The sequence below is a fragment of the Pipistrellus hanaki genome (genome assembly GCF_964339955.1).
Source record: "Pipistrellus hanaki genome assembly, chromosome: 15".
Classification (NCBI taxonomy): domain Eukaryota; kingdom Metazoa; phylum Chordata; class Mammalia; order Chiroptera; family Vespertilionidae; genus Pipistrellus; species Pipistrellus hanaki.
Window position 1 is genome coordinate 41,250,417 of NC_140517.1, and position 19,451 is coordinate 41,269,867.

Here is a 19,451-nt window from a genome sequence, read left to right on the forward strand (position 1 = left end):
ATCTCCAGAAAGAAATAACATTTTAGTGAAGTCAGGAAAGACAAACCGTCTATGGCAAGCATCAGCCCTCTCTGGCCTGTCCACACCTTTGCCATTCAATCAAGGCCACAGAAAAGACAGCTATGATGTGTGCTGATGCTTCAGGGTCTAGAGGAGAGAGGGCCGGATTTGAAGATCCTGTGAGGTCCAGCTGGTCATGCAGACCACCTCCCACTTGAAAGATGGTTTCTATTGGGAAAGGATAACAAAGTCGTGCCTGCAGAGAAATCATTTTATTGCTGGGCAAGGGGTCTTGAGTTGCAGGGAAAGGATGTCACCTCTGTCACTCAGAGAATGCCTTCCATGCTTGAGATGTCTTGGCTTTCTGCCCTTCTGTTTCAAATTCTTGACTGGATCCATGGCTGTAGGTAGGGTCCCTCAAAAGACATGAAACAGGGTCTTGATGTCAATGTGAATGAGTTCTATTTATTTCTTCCAATCAGCCCCCTGGAGTGTTTTTTTTCTTCCTTTCTTCCTGCCCTCTGCCAGCACTACTCCGTACTCTGGCTCTCTCACACTCCCTCAAAAGACTGTTCATTGGCCCGACCTGGTTTGGCTCAGTGGATAGAGCATCAGCCTGTGGACTGAAGGGTCCCAGGTTCAATTCAGGTCAAGGACACATGCCCAGGTTGCGGGCTCAACATTTACGTCTCCTCCGTCCTCTCCATATCACCTGACTCCATTTCTCTATCCAGCTCTGTCCTTCCATACTCATCCCTGTCTTTTCTCCTCCTCCCCAGGCTCTCTTACCCTGTGCTAGAATTTCTAGCAGTGCTTCCAAGCTCCATCCCTGTCGTAGTTTTCAGAGACTGCACACCATACCGTCAAGAAACCCCCATGGTTTATGCATCCCGAATACGATTTGCCATTATAGATAAAGGGGAAGACACATTTGGCTAGATCTGAAAAGTAGAAGCAAAGGGTGTGGAAATTAGCTGTGGTGAGATTGTGTTCGTCTTAGCAAGAGAAAGGTGGATGTGAATGGAACACCGGGGGCTGGGTAAGGAGAAGATTCCAAATAGGAGTCAATTATGGAGATCCCCCACAAACTCCTCACATGCTTACCATTCTTTGACCAATATTTCCATCTCTCTGAATATTCTGGGTCTAGAGAACACCAAAAGTATCCAGAGCCAGCCTTCGTGCAATCAAAATATTTACTGCCACGATAGGTAAACGGGAAAGCACAGGGTTCCTCTGAAAAAAAGAAGCAGGTATTATTCTCCTCACAACTCCTTGGCACCATTTGCTCTGTGGTAATTCTGGTTACGTTTCTGTTCAAGCCAGCCCACCCCGATAAAGGGCAAAAAGAGATGAAGGGAGACACAGAGAGAAAAATCCCTCAGTTGCCTCCTATACACGTCCAGATAGGGGATCAAACCGGCAACCTATAAGTATGTGCGCTGACAACAAATTGATCTCACAACCTTTTGCTGACCCTCCAACCAACGGAGGCATCTGGCCAGGGCTAGGATCATAATTCTTTATACCCTGCTGACTTGTTGTGTCTGGAGCTGCGGCTTCACCCGATTCAACACCAAAAATCTAAGTCCATGTCACATTTATGAACACAGGTGATGTCTCCTTATTATTGTTAATAGTCTGCCTCACATCATTGAGAAGCCCAATTACAATCCACATTAATGTGGTAACAAAATGCGTTTCTGTGTGCACCGACTTTGGCACTTGAATAGGTTGAGGAGGAAAACTATGGAAACCAGAGAGGGCTTCGTGGCCAAGGCATCTTTGGCTTGAATGAATACTCTCAACTGCATCACTGAACTTACTGGTGGCAAAACTCACCTCGCTGCAACTCATGTGCCCATTTCTTTCTGTTTGAATAACCTCTGTCCCCACTCAGTCCTGCCTGTGCTTCTTGAACAGGCTCCCTGAGTAGAACACCATCCCTTGGAATGAGGCCTGATCCTGAGACTCCAGCCCCACTATCTAACAGTGGCTTAACCTCAATGACTAAACACCTAGGGGGAGAGAGAGGGGAGAGGTGCACCTCCCCTCCCATTACTGAGAGGGCAGTCTTAGCCCGTGCATGTAAAATACCTTTGAAGAATGCTGATAGCAGTTGCTACCTAACATTTGTTTGTTTGATTTGATTATTACTTTTCTTTTCATTATTTTCCAGCATTTCTTATAAAAGCATAACATGCTAATTGGATAGGACAGCTGAACAACCTTCCAGATGTCATTCCTGACATCCTTCTGGACAAAGCCGCTGCAGCAGGGGCCAAAGAAAAGGTGGTTAGGGGCAATCAGGCAGGCAGGCACACTGGTTAGGGGCAATCAGGCAGGGAGGTAAGTGGTTAGGGGTGATTAGGAAGGCAGATGAGTAATTAGGAATGATTAGGCAGGCAGAGTGGGTTAGGGGCGATCAGGAAGGCAGGCACCAGGTAATGACATCATATAGCAAGGCCTGGTTTTCTTGACCTAGTGATGATTAGCCACCTTGCAGTTTCTTTAGCCCAGAAACATGACTTGCTTTATAGCGAGGTGGAAACTCTATTCTCTAACCAAATGTCTGTGAAGCGTTTTCCTGTGCCTCATCTCATTTGATCCTCACAGAAGTCCTGGAGTAGGTAGATAGTAGACTCGGTGGAATTCTATTTTCTTTCATTAGCAGACAAACAGAGATTTAGAGAGCTTAGAAACTTGACTGACTGAAAAGAAATAAGAAATGGCGGACCTTGAAAATGACTTCAAGTTTTCTCACTATGCAGAATGTAGTGAAACACTGCTGCAGTTAAATATTTAACCCTTTGTTCTCCCTGTGTGATCTACAATAATAATTTGCTTCATGTTGATATTTACTGCTCTGTTTCTGACAATTACCAAAAAGAAAAGTTGGGGTGCTTCACTGGGCTGAAAAAAAGTTTAGATAAATCAGAAAGCAGGTCTAATTAAACAAGTTTATTCTATATACATAAAAGGCTAAGTTGACTCATGCATGTGTGATACATATAAAGCTCTTGCTGGCTTCACTCAATAAATCACAGTTGTTGTCATTTATGAATTTGGTTAACATTTCTATTATAGAGAAAGGGCAAATAGCAATATCAAAATATTTCTTCTAATTAATTTCCTTTCAATGTGCATGAATTTGTGTACCAGGCCACTAGTCTGAAATAATTGGTGAGCAGGTCCCAGGCTACAACTGAGCTGGAAAAAATACAGGGTAGAGGAGATGGAAGGATGAGAAGAGAGATGGATGGGAATGGTTTGAGTCCATTTGATGGCAGAAATGCTCTGCAGCTCTAACTTTTTCCACATTAAAACATTATAATTTTATATGTGATAAGAACACCAAGTGTGAGCTCCATAGATCTACTCCACAGCATAGTGGCTATAGTTAACAACACCATATTTTCTTCATATTTTGAAGGCCATTTTAATAGAAACAGGTACATGAGAAAGCTACAAGACATACCAGATTCGTAAGAATCTCACACTTTCTCATTGCAATCATACTGACAGCTAAGGGTTAAATGGCTAAATAGGACTCAACTCATACCACATTAATCATGCATTTGCCCTGATGATATGGCTTCCCTGTTACCCCGAACACGTACCCCTATTTACATCAAAAACTCATTGTGAACAATATATGAAACCTGTGTGAAGGGGCCCATGTCTGGAACACTGGAAAGCAAATTTAGGAATGAGTCAGCTATTGTGGGGATCGATAGTTATTAGCACTATGAGCTTTTGAGTCAGACTGATGAAGCTTATACTTCAGAGACTTGTTTAAAAACAAAAAGTTCATAATAGAGTTTGGCCACCCTGGGCAATGTGGCTCAGTTAGTTGGAGCATTGTCCCATATACCAAAGGGTCAAGGGCTCGATTCCCAGTTAGGGTACATATGTAGGTAGTGGGTTCAATCCCCATTTGGGGCCCATACAGAAGGCAACGAATCAATGTTTCCCTCTCACATTAATGTTTCTCTTCCCCCCGCCCCTCTCTCTGTCTTCCTCTCTATCTAACATCAATAAAAACACATCCTCAGAGAGGATTTTAAAAACAGTGTTTGGCCCTTGAGGAACACTCAAGAACATTATTATTTACTGAAGGCAAGATGCACCAAATTGTGCATAAGTACAGTCCTCAAGCCTAGCCTGTGATCAGGGCCATCTTCTCCAGCTGCCAGCAGCTGGACCTGCCCCCCGCCACCACCCACCTCAGTTCCCCATTCACCATCCAGCAATGGAAGCCTGAAGGCCAGGGGAGGGACCGAGAGATTGGCTGTTCCCGCCCACTTGCCAGCCCCACCACAGCTGCCCTTCACCCTCTGTGTGTGGGGTGACTGACAAGATGGGTGCTTGGCCTGGTGCTACCCACATCCCCCACCATGCACCCAAGGTCGGTCCCCCTTTGCCTTTGGCGATCAGAGCATACTGGTTGGAGAAAGGGACTGAGATGTGGTCAGTCAACTCATAGTGACCGATTGAGCAGTCATTCTCGTTCTTCTGCCATTATGGTCTGTGGGTTTTTATTACACAGAATTATTATATTATTAATACTAGTGGACCAGAACACAAAATTCAATGCATCAGGGTGTTCCTCAGCCTGGCCTGAAATCTCTTTAATCTGGGACCCCTCGGGGGATGTTTAAGCCCAATTACTCTAGCAATCCGGGACCACTGGATCCTAACCGCTCACCTGCCTGCCTGCCTAATTGCCCCTAACCACTCTTCCTGCTGACTGGCTTGCCCTAATCTGTCCCCCTTGCTGGCTTGGTCACCCCGAACTGGCCTCCCCTCTTTGAAAGATCGCATCTGCCTCGGCCCTGCCACTTTGGCTTTGTCCAGAAGGATATTCAGGAAAGTCTCCCAATCTAATTAGCATATTACCCTTTTATTAGTATAGATAGAGGCCTGGTGCAGGGGTGGGAGCCAGCTGGTCTGCCATCGAGGGTGTACCAGATCAGGGTGGGGGTTGCCTTGGGTAGGGCCAGTCTGGGTGAGGGGCCTGTGGCCGTTTGCAGGCTGGCCACACCCCTATCAGGCCTGCCATGCCCCCACGAAGTGGCATGGCCGGCCAGAGCAAGGGCCATTTAAGGGTTGTTTGCAGGCCAGCCAAACCCCCAGCTTGGTCTGGGAGGATGTCCAGAAGGTCTGTGGAGAGAACCAAGATGATGGCATAGGTAAACACCTAAACTGCTGCCTCGCACAACAATTTCAAAACTAAAACTAAAAGACAAAATGTCTGTCACCCACAACCACAGGAAAGCTGGCTGAGTGGAAGTTCTTCAACTAGAGGGAAAGAGAAAAGAGCATTGAATCATGCACAAGAGCTGAAAAGCTGAGGTACGAAGGTGCACAAACCAGGCTGGTGGTGGGCTTTGCTTTTTTCAACCTGAAGAGAGACAAATACCTGATTACTCTGAAATCCAATTTCTGGATAGACACAGGGGACCCAAACTCCCATGGGGAGAAGATGGACTGTCTGCCATCGGGTTGGAAAGTGAGGGGGCCTTGTTTTCAGAGCTGCAGGCGGGAATAACTGTTTACTGTGCTGAGGGCCGGGACACGGGGACACGGTTGGAGAAGCAGAGATGGCTGACTGGCAGTGGTAACTTTTTGTCATGCCCTAGCCTAGTGAAATCCTGAGACCCTGCCATACACAATCTACAAACCCTCCGAAGCACCAAGCAGCGGCTTTTACATATGAATGGCCTTCCCTATCACACCTTAACCTAGCAAACTACAGCCCTGGTCAGACAGTTCCAAAACCTCCAAACCCTAAGCAAAGAGTAGAACACTGTAGTTATCACTATAGCTCCTGCTGGGAGGCCTAAGACAATAGCTGACCTGCACCCCATTGGAGATCCAGAAGCCACTGCACCAAGTGGTCAGTGTGAGACACAAGATTTCAACTCTTCCTATCCATAATTGACGCATTCAAGAGGCAGACTCAATGAGCACCAAAGGCCCACTGATATAAGTCCAGCCCCATAAGTATGTCTCCAACGCAGCAGTTCTTCCATTATAAACACAGCGGGTCCTCACAGACAATTAGCCTGGAGGTCAATTCCTCCCAGTGTACCAATAGCAATTAAGGCTTAACTACACCAAGACTTGCACTCAGTCCATCAAAGGTTGTACCAAGAGTGTCTACCTCAGGTGATTGGGGAAGTTGAACTATTGGCCCCCATGGATCACCTACCACACAAAGCCACTCCATCAACACAGGGAAGCAGACAAAATGTGGAGACAAAGAAACATTTCATGAGTGAAAGAAATGGAGGAAAGCAAACTACTGCACATAGGGTTCAAAACCACATTTATTAGGTTACTCAAGAATCTTCTAAAAACTACTGAGAAACTTGATGAGAACTCTAAGGAGCTTAGTGATACTTTCAAGGACCTTATTGAGAATGCAAAAAAAATAGAAAAGGACCAATCAGAAATTAAGCATCACTGTCTCAAATAAAGAATATACAGAATCTCAACTGTAGATCAATGTACCACAAGAATGGAACCAAAAATCTGAAATATGAGGAAACAATAAAACACCCAACCAGAAAAACAAAAAGAAAAAAGAACACAAAAATATGAAGAAAGTGTAAGGAGCCTCTGGGACAACTTTAAGCATGCCAACATCAGAATTATGGGGGTTCCAGAACAGAGAGAAGAAAATATTGAAAACCTAGAAGAAATAATGACAGAAAACTATCCGTACCTGGTGAAAGAAATAGACTTAAAAGTCAAGGAAGTGCACAGAACCCCAAACAAAACAAATCCAAATATGACCACACTAAGACACATAATAATTAAAATGCCAAAGGTAAAAGACAAAGAATATTGAAAGCAAAAGTGAAAAACAGTTAGTTACCTGCAAGGGAGAACCCCTACAAATGTCAGCTGATTTCTCAACAGGAACTAGGCAGACCAGAAGGGAGTGGCAAGAAATATTCAAAGTGATGAACAGCAAGTACATACAACCAAGATAACTCTACCCAGCAAAGCTATCATTCAGAATTGCAGGTCAGATAAAGAGTTTCCCAGACAAGAAAAAGCTAAAAGAGTTCATCACCACCAAACCAGGAATACATGAAATGCTGAAGGGTATTCTTTAAGAAGAGGAAGAAGAAGAAAAGGTAAAGATAAAAATCATGAACAACAAAATGACATCAAATACATACCTACCCACAAGTGTATCTAAAAATCAAGTGAATAAAAAAATCTGATGAACAGAATGGATTGATGAATATAATAGAATGAGGGACATAGAAAGGGAGTGTACTGACAATTCTCATGGGGAACCGGGGTGAGGGGTACAGGAAGAGATTGGACAAAAATCTTACACCTATGGATGAAGACAGGGGCAGGGGGTAAGTGTATGTGGTAGGGTGGGGAATCAGATGGAGAGGAGCCATGGGGACACCTGTAATAATCTGAACAATAAAGATTTATTTAAAAAAAAAAAAAACCCAGAAGGTCTCTGGAAGGTCTGCTGGTCTAATTACTGAATTACCCTTTTATAAGTATATATTATTATTAATTTTATCATTCAACCCATTTCTGGTGCACTTTCTTCCACCTCAGTCTCAGCCTCTCCCCCCCACCCCCACCCCCTTACCTCCACTTTCAGAATTGCCCACTTGTAGAATTGCACAGGCACCCGCGAAGATAAGAAAGATCCCAGCGCCCAGAGCCATAGCTGCTGGCCTTCCTGTGACTGATGAATGTCAGCCTCTGCTGCCTTTAATATAACGTGCTTCCCTCACACCACCCCCTGCAACCAGATAAGAATCAACCTCCTCAAGGCAGTGCATGTGTGTTTCTAAGCCTGAGAGCAAGAAGTTCAAGATTATCTCTCAGCTGAAATCACAGGATGTTGACTCACGGCTTAATGTCCTTGAGTCTGAGAAGCTTAAAATGCATTTAAAATGAGGCATAGATGTTTGTAAAATTCCTTTGTTTAAGTGTTTCATGACCAGGCAAAAGGGAGAGGGAAAGATGAAAAGGACCTCTGCTCTCACAGGGTATTCAACCCCATGGATATGGACTATACCTTGGTAAAGGCCAAGGAAGCTGGAGGTGTAGGTGGGCAAAGAGGGAAGGGGGTCTCCTGCAATAATGTCAACATTAAAAAATTTTTAATTAAAAAAATACTAAAATGGCCCCTCTGGCATGGCTCAGTGGTTGAATATTGAACTGTGAACCAGGAGGTCATAGTTCAAATCCAGGTCAGACATATGCCCGGATTGCAGGCTTGATCTCCACGAGGGGGATTGCAGGAAGCAACCAATCAGTGATTCTTTCTCATCATTGATGTTTCTCTCACTCTTCCTCTCTCTTCCTCTCAGAAATCAATAAAATATTTTTAAATACTAAAATGAATAAATAAAATAAAGTTTAAAAAGAACAAAATCTATTTGATTTCCTGACTGTACTCTCCAGAGTGAGAGCCCAACAAGTTTGCCTGTCAGAGTCTCAGAGAAGTGTGAGAAGATTACCATGCAATTCTCCATTTAGGAGGAAACTGAGGCTCAGGGAACTCCTCAATGCACAGAGTGAGTTAAATCGACTCAGCTGACCTACCTGGTTTTTCTCAGTGGGTAGAGTGTGGGCCCGAGGACTGAAGAGTTTCAGGTTCAATCTGGACAAGAGCACATACCTCCATTCCAGGCTTGTTACCAGCCCTGGTTGGACATGTGTGGGAGGAAACCAACCTATGTGACTCTCTCACATCAATGTTTCTCTCTCTGTCTCTCCCCCTCCCTTCCACTCTCTCTAAACATCAATGGAAAAATATCCCTGGGTGAGGATTATCCTAGAAACATATTTTAATAACTAAATAAATAAAACAGCCAGCTTCGGGGACATTTTCAGAGTAGGAGTTTCCCTGACACATTCACCATTGACCATATTTATCTGCTTCAAAAGGCTTCCCTACCCTGGCTCAAAATTCAAGGAACACTGGAAACACAGCTCATTTTCTTGACCAAAAAGAACTAGAGCCCTCATCCACTTGTTATGAAATACTTCTCTTCCTCTGAGCCTCAGTTCCTCACTTGCAAAATGTATGTCACAATCCCTTTCTCTCAGGGCTTGGAGCTGGTGTGTATCTACAGATAGCAGGTGCTCTGTGAAAGCCACCTCACTCTGGTGCGAATCCGTGGGCCATTTGTTTACCATTGTGAAGAAAGAATAAAATACTTAGGAATAGATTTAGCAAAAGAAATTTTAAAATATACTCCGCAAACTACAGCACATGGTTGAAAGACAATAAAGGAGACCTAGCCCAGCTGTCATGGCTCAGTGGTTGAAGATCAACATATGAACCAGGAGGTCACAGTTCAATTCAAGGTCAGGGCACATGCCTAGGTTGCAGGTTCGATCCTCAATAGGGGGTATGTCGGAGGCAGTCGATCAATGAGTCTCTCTCATCATTGATGTTTCTATTTCTCTCTTCCTCTCCTTTTCTCTCTTAAATCAATAAAAATATATTATTTGTAAAAATAAAAAGAATGAAATGCCCTGACCAGTGTGGGCATCATCCATGCACCTAAAAGTTGCTGGTTCAATTCCCAATCAGCTCACATGCCCAAGTTGCAGGTTCAATCCTCAGTAGGAAGCATGCAGGAGGCAGCCAATGGGTGTTTCTCTCTCATATCAGTGTTTCTCACTTTCTCTCTTTTTCTCTTCCTCTCTCTCTCTAGAAAAATCAATGAAATATATTTCTAAATAACGTAATCATACATACCACATAAATAAATCTTGAAGACATGATGCTAAATGAAAGAACACAGGTGCCAATACAACATGTGCTACGACTCTATTTATATAAAATGTCCAAAATATCCATAACCAGTTTGACTCAGTGGATAGAGCATCGCCTGCAGACTCAAGGTTCCCAGGTTCAATTCCAGTCAAGGGCATGTGCCTTGGTTGCAGGCAAATCCCCATTGGGGGCTATGCATGAGGCAGCTGATTGATGTGTCCCTTTTATCAATGTTTCTAACTATCCCTCTCTCTCTCTCCCTTCCTCTCTATACAAAATGAATAAAATATATTTTTTTCTAAATGTTTAAAATAGGCAAGTCTATAAAGACAAAATCCATCAGTGCTTGCCAAAACCTGGGAGGTGGGAAGTGGAGAACTAATGTTGGGTCCTGGGTTTCTCTTGCAGCGAATGAATCTGTTCTAAAATTAATTGTGATGATGAGTGCACAGCTATGAATAGACCAAAGACCATTGAATTGTATACCTTAAATCAATAAGTTGTGTGACATGTGAGTTCCATTACTACAAAGCTGTTCTCAGAAACTGGCAGGTGGAAACATTTGAGATCTTGTTCCCCAGCATATGCTGTTAATTCGGCTCCACTAAACTCTTATAAGATGTATCCACAATAAAATAAACTAATGAACACTTTTAAAACTGGGAAGGCATTCCTAAAGGTCGTTTCACATTTTATAGCACATTTGACAGAGGCCACGTGGTATCCCCGCCCCTGGATTTATGGGGGACCTACTTCTGGCAGCCTGGTCAGGAACCTCAGAATCCAGGTCTGCTTTATGCATTTTCTGGCTAGAACGACCTTGGGGAAAGATTTTAATTGCTCTGGCCCTGTCTTGTCATCTATAAAATAAAAATACCAATAACTTCCATCCCTAATTTTGTTACCAGATTCAAACCAGAAAACATATGTTAATAATTAAAAGCTCCCTGGCCAGTGTGGCTGAGGTGGTTGGACCATTGTCCCTATACACCGAGAGGTGGCAGGTTTGATTTCTGATCAGGGCATATACCCAGGCTCGATCATGATTGATGTTCTAATATTGATGTTTTTTTTTTCTCTCTTCCTTTCTCTCTAAAATAAATAAGCATATCCCTGTGAGAAGATTAAAAAAAAAATGTTCAAAGGACCAAATGGAAATTTTGGAGTTTAAAAGTATGATGATGCCGCCAAAACCGGTTTGGCTCATTGGTAGAGCGTTGGTCTGTGGACTGAAAGGTCCCAGGTTTAATTCCGGTCAGGGGCATGTACTTTGGTTGCGGGCACATCCCCAGTAGGGGGTGTGCAAGAGGCAGCTGGTCGATGTTTCTCTCTCATCGACATTTCTAGCTCTCTATTCCTCTCTATTCTTCTCTGTAAAAAAGTCAATAAAATATATATATTTTTAAAGTATGTTGATGAAAATTAAAACCTCATTAGAGGGACTCAAAAGCAGGTCTGAACTAGCAAAAAAAATGTTGGAAAACTTGATAAGTGAATAAAAGTATCCAATCTGAAGAGAAGGAGGAATAAAAATTAACAGAACCTCAAAGACCTGTGGGAAACCATCCATAGAACAACATACACGTAATGGAAGTAGGAGAAGGAGAAGAGAGAAAAGGGCAGAAGTAAGATCAGTTTGGGGAGTACTGACATCTTAACATTCTTGTCTCCTCACTACACACATGGTATGTCTTGGCACTGATTTAGGTTTTTTCCATTTCTTTCTGCAATGCTCTGTAGATATCAACCAGTTGGATTTTATGATGTGTAAATTATACTTCAATAAAGCAAGAGTGAAAAATGAGAACTACATGAAGTTTCTTGGGTACTTACACTGGGTCCCAAGATCTGGATCATTATTCAGTCACCAGAGATGGACATTGTGTTTTTCCTTTCTAGGCATTGAAGTTTCTTAATGCTAGCCAGAAAGCCCTAGGCATTTCTCCTGGGGTCCATCTATGTGCTTCCTGCATCCACCTCATAAATTTTCATCATTCCCTGTGGAGCTAAGAAAACCTGACAGACTTCCTCCCTTGTTGCTCCAAGCCTGCCTCCTCCAGCCCAGCTTACTAGCTCTGCTCCTGACTGCACCACAGGTGGGCCTGGGTGGGGTGCGATGCCTCCTCTCCTGGGCTGTGAATACATGTGATTAGATGCTGCTGTCCATCTGGTCTGTGCACTGGTGGGTGCTGTGCATGGGCTCATCTCATACTATTTAAAGTGGGGTGTCCCTCCCTCAACAATGGTATGACCAGGAGGTGATCAGAACAACATAGCTATTTCCTTCACAATCCTACCAGCACTGTGGAGAGAGAGTGGGTCAGTCCTGGCCAACATATCTCTCTCTCTCTCTCTCTCTCTCTCTCTCTCTCTCTCTCTCTCTCTCTCTCTCTCTCTCTCCTCCCCTTTGCCTCTGAATATATATTTCTATCTCTCAGAGCTTGCATAAATATCTCCGTGATTCCAGGCTTTTAGAAAATACAAGAGGTTATTTTTAATAGTCAAAGATGCTAGGAAAAGATTCACTGGAAATCTTGGCTTAATGGGGGTGGGGGGGCTGCTGAAATGCAAGTGATTTCAGAATATTCTATTTTATTCTTTTAGGAGGGAAATATACAAAATGTTTAGTGTAACTCAAATATTGTGGGTTGATCTGAGCTTCAAAACTGCATTATCAACGTTTGACTGTGTTTGTGGTGGGCTTTCCACATTAGTTACTGTTATTACAGGGGTAAAAGCTACTCTTTTAGAAGGAAGTTATAAAGATAAAATATGCAAAACTGGAAAGCTCATTCTATAGTGTTACCTTGTTCCCTTTTTGCCATTCACCTTTGGCAAATGCATGAGACCTTGGAACATGCCTGTCTTCGAGAGAAAGCCTTATTTGTTTATTCATTATTACCCCACCTAACACAAGAAATGGATGTCTTTGTCACTCACCTTAACCGAAGTCAATTATATCACTTTTAGTGGATGTGGTGTGGGGTTCAGCTGACCGTTTTCTCTTCTTTGCACCAGCACTATGCCTTCCTGCTCAAGGCCAACCACACTTAATCATTCATGAGTACACCACTTGGTTATTTCTCCTTTTTTTAAAAAAATTGATTTTAGAGGAAAGGAGGAAGGTAAGAGAGAGGGGAAGAGATAGAGATAGAGAGAAATCAGATGTCTCCTGAACATGCCCTGATAAAGAGTTGAACTTGAAACCTGGGTGTGTGCACTTACCCAAAATCAAACTTGCCACCTTTTAGTGTACAGGATGATGCTCCAGCCAACTGAGCCACACAGCCAGGGCTATTAATCCTATTCAAGGATACTAGCATCCTCATAAAATAAAAGAAGTAAAAAGGGGGTTAGCGCCTGACCAGCATGGCTCACGGGTTGGGCATCAATCTATAAACCAGGAGATCATGGTTCAGTTTCAGGTCAGGGCACATGCCCAGGTTGCAGGCTTGATCCTCAGAGTGGGGCATGCAGGAGGCAGCCGATCACTGCTTCTCTCTCATCATTGATGTTTCTATCTCTCTCTCCCTCTTCTTTCCTCTCTGAAATCAGTAAAAACATATATTGTTTTTTAAAAGGGGGTTAGTGAAGAGGAATGGGAGAAGAGAAAGTGACAGGGATGGGGATGAGAAGATGGAAGCAAAGGAGTATGGTGAGAACAAGGAAGGTAGAGAGATTGAGAAAGTATGAAGAGGAAAGAGAGGGTGGGAAAAGAGGAAGGAAATGGGGGAGAGAGAGATGTAATATTTAATTTTTTAAAATTTATTTCAAGGAGGAAGGAAGACGGAGAGATAGAAACATCAATGATGATTAAACAAAAAAGAAAAAGAATGGAAACATCAATGATGATCGAAAATCATTAATCAGGATGACTCCTGCATGCCCCCGACTAGGAGTCACGCCTAAAACCAGGGCTTTTACCCTTACCCAGAATCCAAACTTGACCTCCTTGTTCATAGATCCAAGCTCAACCACTGAGCCACACCCACCAGGCACAAGCTGTAATATTAACCCAATGCCCAACATTTGGTAAGAACTTGGCCACAAAGAATCTCACGCAGTTCTAGTGGAAGAACTATCAGTTCACCATCCTATATAATAAAAGCCTAAAATGAAAATTGTCCAGTCATCTGGTCATCCGATCAACCAATCAAAGCATAACATGCAAATGATATGCGTACACTCACTATGATGTGCACTGACCACCAGGGGGCAGATGCTCCAACTGGTAGGTTAACTTGCTGCTGGGGTCCGGCCCATTGGGACTAAGGGAGATGGGCCAGACATGCCCTGAAGCCCTCCCACGGTCCCTCCCCAGCCAGAGTGGCCTGTGCCCTCTCGCAATCTGGGACCCCTCAGGTTATGTCAGAGAGCCAGTTTCAGCCCAATCCCACAGGCCACACTTCTTGGGAGCATGCCAGATGCAGGGCTCATGGCTGATGAGCGCTGTTGCTGCTATGACAGCATGAGTCTCCTCCCAGTTGGTACTGATTGGATGTGAGCCTGCAGCAGATACAGTGGGGCCAGAATGAGGGGGAGCAGCAGGTAGAAGCTGCAAGCGGCATTGGATTGCAGGTTTTGGCCTAATCCCTGCATGCCACCCAAAGGAGCCTGTGCACAAATTTGTGCACTGGGTTTCTAGTCTATATATGGAAAGGGCTAAGTGACTGGCTACACATCCATCTGACTGTCTGGGTGGTACATATGATGCATACTGGCAATTTAAAAATATATATTGACTCTCACATGAATGATACGTATAAAGCTCTCGCTGGCTCCAGTCACATGCGACACCAGAATGCGTCTGAACACCAACTTTTGGCACAAAAGATTGCAACCTAACATAATCAAAGCTGAAGTATTAACAGGATATCTGGAATGAGAGGTTGTTCTGATTCCAAGAATTGATTTGACCCTGGCTGACACTGGCCTCCCATTTAATTTAATTCAAAGAGACTTTCCCATGATGCCAGCATTTGCGATGACTATTAATAAATCACAAGGACAAACTCTAGACAGAGTAGGAATATTCATAGACATGGTCAGTTATATATTGCTTTCTCTCAAGTTCAAAGGGCGTGTGGCAAAGTTAAAGTTGTAAATACTTCATCCCAAGGGAAATTAGTCAAGCATTCTGAAATTGTTTTACTCTTAATGTGGTATACAGGGAGATAAAGAATAGTTTAATCAATTTATCAGTCATCGTTTTATCAATGTTGGTTTTTTTAATTTAATAAATCTTTATTGTCCAGATTACTACAATGGGTTCTTCTTTTTCTCCCAATAGGTCCCCTCCATGATGTTCCCACTCCACCCTCTGCCCTAACCTCCCCCAACTCTCCTCCTCCATAGTGTACAATTATTGTCCAGTCTCTTCCCTACCCCCCTGAGAATTATGAATACCTTCCCATTCTATGCGCCTGATTCTATTATATTCACTATTTATTCTGTTCCTCAGATTTTTAATTCACTTGATTTTAAAATCCACTTGTTAATAGATATGAATTTGTTGTTCATAATTTTTACCTTTACCTTTTCTTCTTCTTCCTCTTCCTAAAGAATACCTTTCAGCATATCATATAATTTTGGTTTCATGGTGATGAACTCCTTCAGCTTTTTCTTATCTGGAAAGCTCTTTATCTGACCTCCAATTCTGAATAATAGCTTTGCTGAGTAGAACAATCTTGATTGTAGGTTCTTGCTTTCATCACTTGGAATATTTCTTGCCACTCCCTTCTGGCATGCATAGTTTCTGTTGACAAATCAGCTGACAATTATATGAGTGCTCCCTTGTAGTAATGAAATGTTTTTCTCTTGCTGCTTTTAATATTCTCTCTTTGTCTTTTGCTCTTGGCATTTTAATTATGATGTGTCTTGGTGAGGTCCTCTTTTGATTCCTCTTATTTGGGGTTCTGTGGGCTTCCTGGACTTTTAAATCTATTTCTTTCACCAGGTGAGGGAAGTTTTCAGTTATTATTTCTTCAAATAGGTTTTCACTATCTTGCTCTCTCTCTTCTTCTGGCATCCCAAAAATCCAGATGTTTGTACGCTTGAAGTTGTCTCAGAGGGTCCTCACACTATCTTCATATTTTTGGATTTTTTTTTCTTTTTTCTTTTCCAGTTGAGTGTTTTTTCCTTCTTTGTATTTCAAATCTTTGACTTGATTTTTGCATTCCTCTAGTCTGCTGTTGGGTCTCTGGATATTATTTTTTTTTCAGTCAGTGTATGTTTAATTTCTAGTTGGTCCTTTTTCATATCCTCAAGGGTCTCGTTAAATTTATCGGCCTTTTCTAGGAAATTCTTGAAAAACCTTATAACCGTGGTTTTGAACTTTATATCCAGTCGTTTGTTTTACTTCATTCTTTCATTTGTGATCTGTTTCCTTGTATCAGAATTTTCATGGTTACCCTGAGTTGGTAGGGTTGCTTTGTGTGGTAAGTGTTCTATATGGTCCAATAGGTCGGCCTCCCAGTTACCTGAGGTGGACACTCTGAGTGCACCCCTTTGTGGTCTGTGTGTACACCGTTGTTGTAGTTAAATCTTGATTGTTGTTGGTATTACAGGGAGGAATTAACCTCCAGGATAATTGGCTGTGAGAACCTATTCTTTCTATAATGGAAGAATTGCTGTGCTGGAGACACACTTATGGGGCAGGAGTTGTTTCAGTGGGCCTTTGGTGGACACTGCGTCTGCCTCCTGAATGTGTCACTTATGGATATGAGGATTTGAAATCTGGTGAATTACACTGACCACTAGGTACACTGGTTTCTGGATCTCCAAGGGGGTGCAGGTCACCTACTGTCTGAGGCCACCCAACAGAAGCTAGAGCAAAAACTACAGTTTTCTCCTCTTGCTTTGTGTTTGGGGGTTTTGGAGCTGTCTGACCAGGGCTTCAGTTTGTTAGTTAAGGTGCAATAGGGCAGGTAATTTGTATGCAAAAGCCACTGCGTGGAGCCTGGGTGAGTTTGTAGATTGTTTGGGGCAGAGTCTCAGGGTGTCACTAAGCTAGGGTGTGGCAAACATCTGATTTTTGGGGTGCCAGAAGAAGAGACACAACAAGAGAGTGAAAACCTATTAGAAGAAATAATAACAGAAAACTTTCCCCACCTGGTGAAAGAAATAGATTTAAAGGTACAGGAAGCACGCAGAACCCCAAATCAGAGGAATCCAAAGAGGACCATACCAAGACACATCATAATTAAAATGCCAAGGGCAAAAGACAAAGATAGAATCTTGGAAGCAGCAAGAGAAAAATAGTTAATTATCTACAAGGGAGTACTCATACGAATGTCAGCTGATTTCAGAACAGAAACTATGCATGCCAGAAGGGAGTGGCAAGAAATATTCAAAGTGATGAACACCAAGAATGCTGAAGGGTATTCTTTAAGAAGAGAAGGAAGAAGAAAAAGGTAAAGATAAAAATTATGAACAAAAAAAAGGCATCAAATTCATACCTACCAATAAGTGAATCTATAAATCAAGTGAATAAAAAGTCTGAAGAACAAAATGGAAGGGTGAATATAATGGAATCAGGGACATATTGTAGAAAGGGAGTAGACTAACAATTCTCAGGGGGAAGTGTTCTGAGGGTTGTGGAAAGTGGACAAAAATCTTACACCTATGTTTGATGACAGTATTGGGGGGTAAAGGCATAGGGTAAGATGGGAAATCAGGTGGAGGGGAGCTATGGGGGGAAAGAAAGAGGAACACCTATAATAATCTGATCAACAAAGATTCATTTTTTGTAAAAGAAAATAATAATAAAATAAAATAGTATATTGATAAATTTTAAATAACTCCCCATTATTAATAAATATCTACAAAACAGAAACAAAATAGTTCTTTAACTGGCTTAGAAATATCTCTTCCAAATCAACAGCCAGCATCCTAATTATTGATGAGACACAAAAGATGTTATTATTGTTATTATTATTTTTTAAATATATTTTATTAATTTTAAAAAATATATAAAATTTATTGATTTTTTTACAGAGAAGAAGAGAGAGGGATAGAGTGTTAGAAACATTGATGAGAGAGAATCATCGATCAGCTGCCTCTTGCACACCCCCCACTGGGGATGTGCCTGCAACCTAGGTACATGTCCTTGACTGGAATCGAACCCAGGACCATTCAGTCCACACGCTGATGCTCTATCCCTTGAGCAAAATCGGTTTCGGCTATTTTATTGATTTTTTTACAGAGAGGAAGGGAGAGAGATAGAGAGCTAGAAACATCGATGAGAGAGAAACATTGACCAGCTGCCTCCTGCAGGGGATGTGCCCGCAACCAATGTACATGCCCTTGACAGGAATCGAACCTGGGACCTTTCAGTCCACAGCCTGACCCTCTACCACTGAGCAAAACTGGCTTCAGCCAAAAGATGTTATTATTAAAGCAAAATCAAGAACTTCTCAAGCTTGTAAAACAGAGGCACACCTATAGGAAATTTAGTACAAATCACTGGGACAGAATACATAAGTATAATACATAAATGTTAAGGAGGAAATGGCAAGAAAAGAAAGATACAATATTAAGGGTACATTTGTTGGTTTTTCATTTTTAATATCATGTGAACTTTAACATAATGTTCTGTTCAGAGGGGAGCAATTTCATCATCGCCATATGACTTTTTCCTTCTAACTTCTATTTTTAAACTATCTTAATTATATCTTCTTATGGGAGGTTTTCCATTGATTTTTTATTTAATTTATTTATTATTAATATTTTTAAATATATTTTATTGATTTTTTACAGAGAGGAACGGAGATAGATAGAGAGCTAGAACCGTCGATGAGAGCAAAACATCGACCAGCTGCCTCCTGCACACTCCCCACTAGGGATGTGCCTGCAACCAATGTATTGTACATGCCCTTGACCAGAATCGAACCTGGGACCTTTCAGTCCACAGACCAATGCTCTACCACTGAGCAAAACCAGCTTCGGCTCCATTGATTTTAAAATTATATATATATATATATTGTTGAGATTTTACAGAGAGGAAGGGAGAAAGATAGAGAGCTAGAAACATCAATGAGAGAGAAACATCAACCAGCTGCCTCTTGCACACCCCCTACCAGGGATATGCCCACAACCAATGTACATGCCCTTGGCTGGAATCGAATCTGGGACCTTTCAGTCTGCAGACCAATGCTCTACCACTGAGCCAAACCGGTTTTGTCTTCCAAAGATTTATAAACAAAGGGAAAGGAGGGAAAAGGGAGAGAGAGAGAGAGAGAGAGAGAGAGAGAGAGAGAGAGAGAGAGAGAGAGAGAGAGAGAGAGAGAGAGAAACATGGGCCCTGACCAATTTGGCTCAGTGGATAGAGTGTTGGCCTGAGGACTTAATGGTCCCAGGTTTGATTCCAGTCAAGAGCATGTACGTTGTTTTTGAGCACATCCCCCAAGGGGGTGCACAGGAGCCAGTTGATCGATGTTTCTCTCTCATTGATGCTTCTAACTCTCTATCCCCCTCCCTTCCTCTCTGTAAAAAAAATAATAAAATATATATATATATTTTTTAAAGAAAGCAACATGGATTAGCTGCCTCCTGAATGCCCTCTACTGCAGATGGAGCCTGAAACCCAGGCATGTGCCCTGACTAGGACTCGAACCGTGACTTCCTGGTTCATAGATTGATGCTCAATCACTGAGCCACACCAGTCACAGTTGTT

The 19,451-nt window shown here is 42.5% G+C and overlaps 1 long non-coding RNA gene across 2 annotated transcripts in view; it reads right to left on the reverse strand.

Moving 5' to 3' along the window:
- Positions 1-257: 257 nt before the first annotated feature.
- LOC311609980 overlaps positions 258-19,451 on the reverse strand; it is a 106,356-nt gene continuing 87,162 nt past the window's right edge. Inside the window, exons 1-4 of one of the 2 annotated variants that reach the window (XR_014792876.1) lie at positions 7,631-8,097; positions 1,105-1,236; positions 790-941; positions 258-416 (exon numbers count right to left, since the gene is read on the reverse strand). This is a non-coding gene — a long non-coding RNA (uncharacterized lncRNA). Of the gene's footprint in view, positions 417-789; positions 942-1,104; positions 1,237-7,630; positions 8,098-19,451 lie in introns of those variants that run through there. The other variant, XR_014792875.1, reaches the window with a different exon arrangement.